The sequence below is a fragment of the Tupaia chinensis genome, unplaced genomic scaffold (assembly GCF_000334495.1).
Source record: "Tupaia chinensis unplaced genomic scaffold, TupChi_1.0 Scaffold144378_1, whole genome shotgun sequence".
Taxonomy (NCBI): domain Eukaryota; kingdom Metazoa; phylum Chordata; class Mammalia; order Scandentia; family Tupaiidae; genus Tupaia; species Tupaia belangeri.
In genome coordinates, this window is record NW_006204238.1 from 2,775,969 (window position 1) to 2,782,165 (window position 6,197).

Consider the following 6,197-nt stretch of genomic DNA (forward strand, 5'->3'; position numbering starts at 1 on the left):
ACCCTATAGAAAAAAAATCTCTGAAAAAAAGGAAAAAAATGTGTCAGATTGTGAAAAATTGTGTTAGTAGTACACATTATGAAGGTGAGAACAAAATTACTTTTATTCAACATTGACTGAGAAAATAAATAGGTCAAACCTATTTTTAGGACATATCTTTAAACTTTTACACAGAAATTTAACTTTAAAAAGTATATACTTATAAACTCACAAAATTTTGCTGAATTATTTGAGTGAAATCAATTTTAAAATGATCCTACATTTGGCAGTGTATGTAAAATTTTAAATTCAGTATACCCTTTGACTCTTCAGTTCCACTGAGTAACATTTTCTTAAGTGCAAAGACATATAAACAAAGATATTTATTCCAACATTAATGGTAATAGAGGAAAATTGACGACAATTAAAATTCTCTTTAATGTAGATCACTTAAATGAAAACTTCATACAATAGAGTGAAATACAACCTTTAAAGGAATGACATAAACAAATATTAATACTGGCTGCTGTCTGATTTTATTAGATAAAAATAGTTATAGAAAAATATCTAAAGTATGAATAAACTTTTATAACAATGCATGGGAAAAGGTCTGGTTACTCCTAGAGAGTGAAAATGAGAAAAGGAAGCAGTGGGAAAAAAATGAATGTTCACTATTTTACATAACTCTGTGTACTGGCTGAATTTGTTTCCAATGAGTATGTAAAACTTTATAAATTAATTCTTTATGTAATTTTATTTTATTAGAATGTTTTTGGTGACAGAAACAACATCCATATCTTTTAAAGTAATTTTTTTATAAAGATGAGAGTAATATATGTGTTCCAGTTAAAAAACAGGTAATTGAGTGGGCTGTAAAAAGATAAAAATGAAAGAGGCAACTGGCTACTTGCTTTAAACATTAGTTTCTCCAGGTATCCTATACCAAGATCTATAGTCCAAAAGCCAGGCTAAACACTTCAAGCCATCTGAGGCTGAAAGATAGCTTCTGCTCACATACAAAGCAAAAGATTAAAGAGCCTTTCTTTCAATAAGAACTCTGTACATTGAAATTTAGCATTGTTATTAATCCAACTTTCTAGCCATATCCTGATATGACTAAAGCAAGAATGAGCTGCATTAAAAATTCCCATAAATCTCTCTCAAGCTTGTATAGACCCAACTGATTCATGTACTGTGGGAAAAGAAAGAGTTCAAAGTGAACACCAGCAGGAGGTGTAGTAGTTAAGGTGTTGTACTCCCACATGGCTAATCACGGTTCGAGTCCTGGACCTGGCCAATTGTTTTCTCACTTTCTCTCTCTCTCTTTCTCTCTCTGGTCAAATTAAATAATAATAATAATAATGTTAAATGAAATAACTATTTCAAAAGAAAAAATTCAAAGTGAATAAGACTGGTCACCATTCCAACTCCCACTATAGATTAGTTTCTGTCATTCTTTATGAGGGCTGGTACCTATCTCGGCTTCACGGTATATCATCTCTGCATAAGTTGGAGAAGAATCACATAATCAAATACATTTTTTCCTGTGGAGGAGTTTTCAGAATTCTTGGCACACCCTACGTTAACACCAGATTATGCTATCATGGTAAATAGTTTAGCTCGGGAGGCATCCTGTACTTATTTCACACACTTGGGCACAAGATTTACCAAGGAAAAACTCTACAACAATTACACCCTGTGAACTTCAATGGTGGCATACAATCTTTTCTTCTAGAATGCTCTGAATATGAAGTGCTTTACTATTCCACAGTTTCTACCCAAATGAAAGGTTTTACTTGGGAGTTTAGGTGATTCCTTTAAACATGTCAATTCTAGATGTGACTGACAGGAAGGTAGGTTGGTCAGAAAGTCTGGTGATGATGCAAGTGCAATTTACACTTAGTAGTTATGAAATGATAGTTACGCTTCTAGGCAGTTGCCATGAGAGATTTGGTAGCATCCTATACATAGAAACATAGTGAACTATAGTTTGTTTCTTCTCAGATTCAGTCCTTAGGGTACTTCTTTTCCTGAAAGTTAGGGACACAAAACCCTCTCCACTGTCTTTCCACCCCACCTTCTCTAGGTAGAACAATGTAGGCATCTCAGAAATCGCAGAACTTCGTCAGATCACGTGTGAGAGGTTATCATTCCTGCATGATGATGATTGTTAAGGAAAGAAGAAGAACCATCTTTAAGTTCTGTGAAATAAAGAACAGTCGCCAAGTTAATGCAATGATATATGGAAACAGTATTCATGAAATAATAAATTTGGCAGTTAAGACTGAGAAATTTTGTACTATCATTAATAATATGGTCAGTTATTTGATGGGAAACCCATTTTGGCCTAGAACTGCACGAAACTCAGAAGAGATTGAAAGAAACCTAGGCCACAAATAGCTAAGAAGGATTTTGGGGCTGTGGCACAACAGAAGTAATTAGGGAAGACATACCAGGCCAAATGTCCTATCTGTTTATTTTATAGAAACTGGAAATTAATGTCTGCACCCCAGCTATTATCAGTAATTCATTTTATATAGTACTGTAAGCTGTATATATCTGTTGTTTCATAATCGTCTTTTTCACAATCTTCTTAATATTCAAAGAGCCCAACTACAGAACCATTGCAAGTATTATTTTAGGAAGGCATTTGTGGAAGCTGTGAAGGTGCACGGCTCCAGTCTCCCTTCGAGATAACTTTCTGCAAGTACTAGGGTTGGCTGGTGGTCTCCAGTGGCCACATCTTGTCTTTGCCAAGGCCACACTTTCCACAGTCTGCTTTCAGCTAGTGACTGGCTACTCGAACTGGGCCTTTTCTATCTGGCACAGATTCTTCTAAAGAGCAGTCATTGCTTTACGGTTTTCTGTTGATCTCATTGACATATCACAGAACCTCACAGGAGTTTTTGTTTGTTTGTTTGTTTTTTGTTTGTTTTTTTTTTTTTAGAGGTTTTTGCTATAGGGCTTGTGCACTCACCAGAATGACAGAGAGAGACAGAGAGACAGAAAGTGAGAAATCACCCCCCAGGGGATGGCCATGCCACAATCCCTTCTCCTCCATTCTCCTCTCGGGATCTTGGGCACACATGCACACGTGCCCGACGTGAGTTTAGGCCACCAGGTCTAGGACTCAAACTGCGGTCAGCTTCATGGGAGTTCAGCGACATAGCCATTTCGCCAACTGCTGGTCCCAGGAGTCTGAAATTTTTCCTACCCAATCATCCTTCCTCCCTTCACTCCTTACACAGCTGCTAAACCTACACCCTAGTGTGAAGTCTCTTCATGTCTACTCTAGCTCCTTCTCCCCTATACCTTTCATAGATGTTTCAACAGCAAATCCTTCAAATAGCTAATTCCAACTTGGCATCTACTTCTCAGAGGACTTAAAATTACCTAGTATCTAAATTAAGTGAAGTCTACTTTGCAATAGAGATAAAAGTTCTTTTAAATTTTAAGCGCTTTAAAAAAAAAAAAAACTTTTAAGTACTGCTTAAAACTTGCTCCAACAAGGACCATTGCTGTCTGGATGTGTTTGAGATGCTTCATTTACAAGGAGGTTTTGAGTAAGGGGCCCCTTTTCTGAACTGTGGAACTATTTGCTGTTTAGAATGTTACAAGAGAACCTTCAGGGCCTTGGCTTTCTCCCCAATCCAAGTACAGTTTGCCTATCGGCCAGAAAGAGTTGCTTTAGTGCCAGTTGGCTGTAACACTTGGTTGGCATTTCATTGGGTATACTTTGCAAAATAGTGTTTAATGTTCAGGCTCAGACTTCTTACATGCAGAAATCAAACAATGGGGCCAACAAAATACTAAAGAACCAAAGTACAATATAGAATTTTTCTTATTTTATTCCTGATAACCTATTCTTGGAGAATGGTGAAATCTGATTTTAATATGACCATATTCAGATTGAATTAATGAAAAAGAGGATAAATCAAGAGGGACAGACCATTTACTTCCATTCTTTTAGTCAGGTATGTATGTATTCATATTATGTTCATTTGCCCTACAGATTGGTAAGAGGGAATCACCCACTTTTTCACTTATATAGACCCCTTTAAAGTGATCTGTTTTCGTATAGGCACTTTAGATACATAGGTGTCCCCTGTTCAATGGTAAGCCTTGTGCAAGTATTGAGTCATGAATATGAGTTAAACAGTCTGAAGAATTTCTTGAGAAAACTGTATTCAAGTTTAATTTTTAAGGTATTTATGGCAGATTATTTTCATTCTGTATTATAATACCATTCGGAATTTTAACATGGTAGATTTATACATTTCCTATGTTATTTTATATTTGCTATATGCATTGACCTATTATATTGATTATCTCATATAAGTCTCATTACAACCCTATGTGGTAGGCTATTTACTGTTTTTTATTTAAGATATAGAATCTGGGTTTTAGGAAGACTGAATATTTTACTCCAAGTTGCATAGCTATCAGCTCAGCAGGGCTTTTCATGTGGCTGGTCTGACTTAAAGTCTGTGCTTTTACACACGTTCTATCTTTTCTAAATATCCTTCACACTGCAAGACAGAGGCCATGCTACATAGTCACAGAGCATTGAGCAAGCCCTTTAACTTCTCCAAGAGAATTTCCTTATTCATGAAGCAAGTAGGTTGGGTTGGCCTAAAGCCCTGGACCCTCTCTAGGTTCCTTCCTGCCTTAGCATTCCTTTACTCTATAGCTAATCTGGATAAGTGCCTATCAAAACATAACTTGAAAAAAATTACATGCAATGTAGGGTGCAAGCCTCTGCACATGCTGATTGGGTGTGCCAGAGGTTCCAAAACATTTTTAAGTTTCTAGTCTTCCTTCTGCCTTAAAATAGAGTACATATGGTCAGACAAGAAAAATGTCCTTTATATGTTTGAGGAATGGATGTCCTATGCTCCTATTGGGGAGTGTATTTAACACCACAAATAAATATCAAAACAGTAATTAATAAATTACTATAAATTACACACACACACAGAGTTGAATTTATGCAAAGTATTATATATACACACACACACACACACACTCTCTCCAGTGAGAGCATGCACCCTATAACAAAAATTTCTCTTAAAGAAAAAGGATGCTCAGCATGAGTTTTAAGCCATCAGGTTCTATACCCGAACCACGATCGACTACATAGGAGTCCAGCAATGAAACTGTTATGCCATCTGCTCATTCCAAGTATTTTTTTTTAAAGCCATATATTCTACACACTTTTAACTACTGTTTCTTATAAATTCCAATTCAAGCAATAGTTTTTGGGGTAATAGGTCTCTGCTATGTACATTTGTTCATTGGCACTCATTTGTAAAGTTCCTAGTCTGATAACGCTGACTAGTCGTAACGTCTGAGATAAAGTCCATTTGGATCTTTCAGTGCCTACTTCAAAATTGTTAAAAAAAAAAAAAAAGTGGAAAAAATTCCTGTGGGTAGTATGGTATAAATTGTTTTTTCTCTGCGAAAGGTTGGCATCTCAACTTTGTTTTGCTCTTGAAATTATAGAGTTTTCTTATAAAATGTAGTCAATTTAGTCGATTTTTATTTTAGCAAATTGATGCCATATGGGTAGAGCATTATTGTGTAGGCCAGGGGGCACTAGGATATGACATATCATTTCCCTCTCAGAGTTCTCTTCTGGTTTATTTATATATTCCCATAGCTTTAGAGTACAGGAAGCCTTGTATACATTTTCTGGCATTTTGGCTATTGAATTTTGCTGTTGAGTAACCTGCTCATCCTCCATTTGTTATTATTGGACAAACAATAGGCGTACTGAAAAGTCAAGTCAATATTTAACTAGTCAAAGCACTGAGAGTCCTAGAAATACTGAGCCTAGAATTTAGTTTATAAAATCACTTTTTTTCTCACTTATTCCCTAACCATTTGTTATTCCTATTTTATTTATTTACTTCAAGTTCAAGGCAAACCTTTTGCCCAGTGGACCTCCCATTGCATTTTTAATGTTTCTTTTCAAATTAATCTAGCATCTTGTTGAAAACATATTGAATGATCAGAACAAAATTATCTGTAAAGCTCCGGCTGTTTCTCCTATTCTTTTCCGCAGTGGCAGCTGGAAAAGATGTATTCCTGTTCTTCAGAAACAGAGAAAAAATGGTTCCTTCTTTTTATGAATGCATTAAGATAGACCTGAAAATATAATTTTTGTGTTTTTGTTTTCCTCATGAGGGGGGATAGGTCAGATTTTAACTTGGCAAATG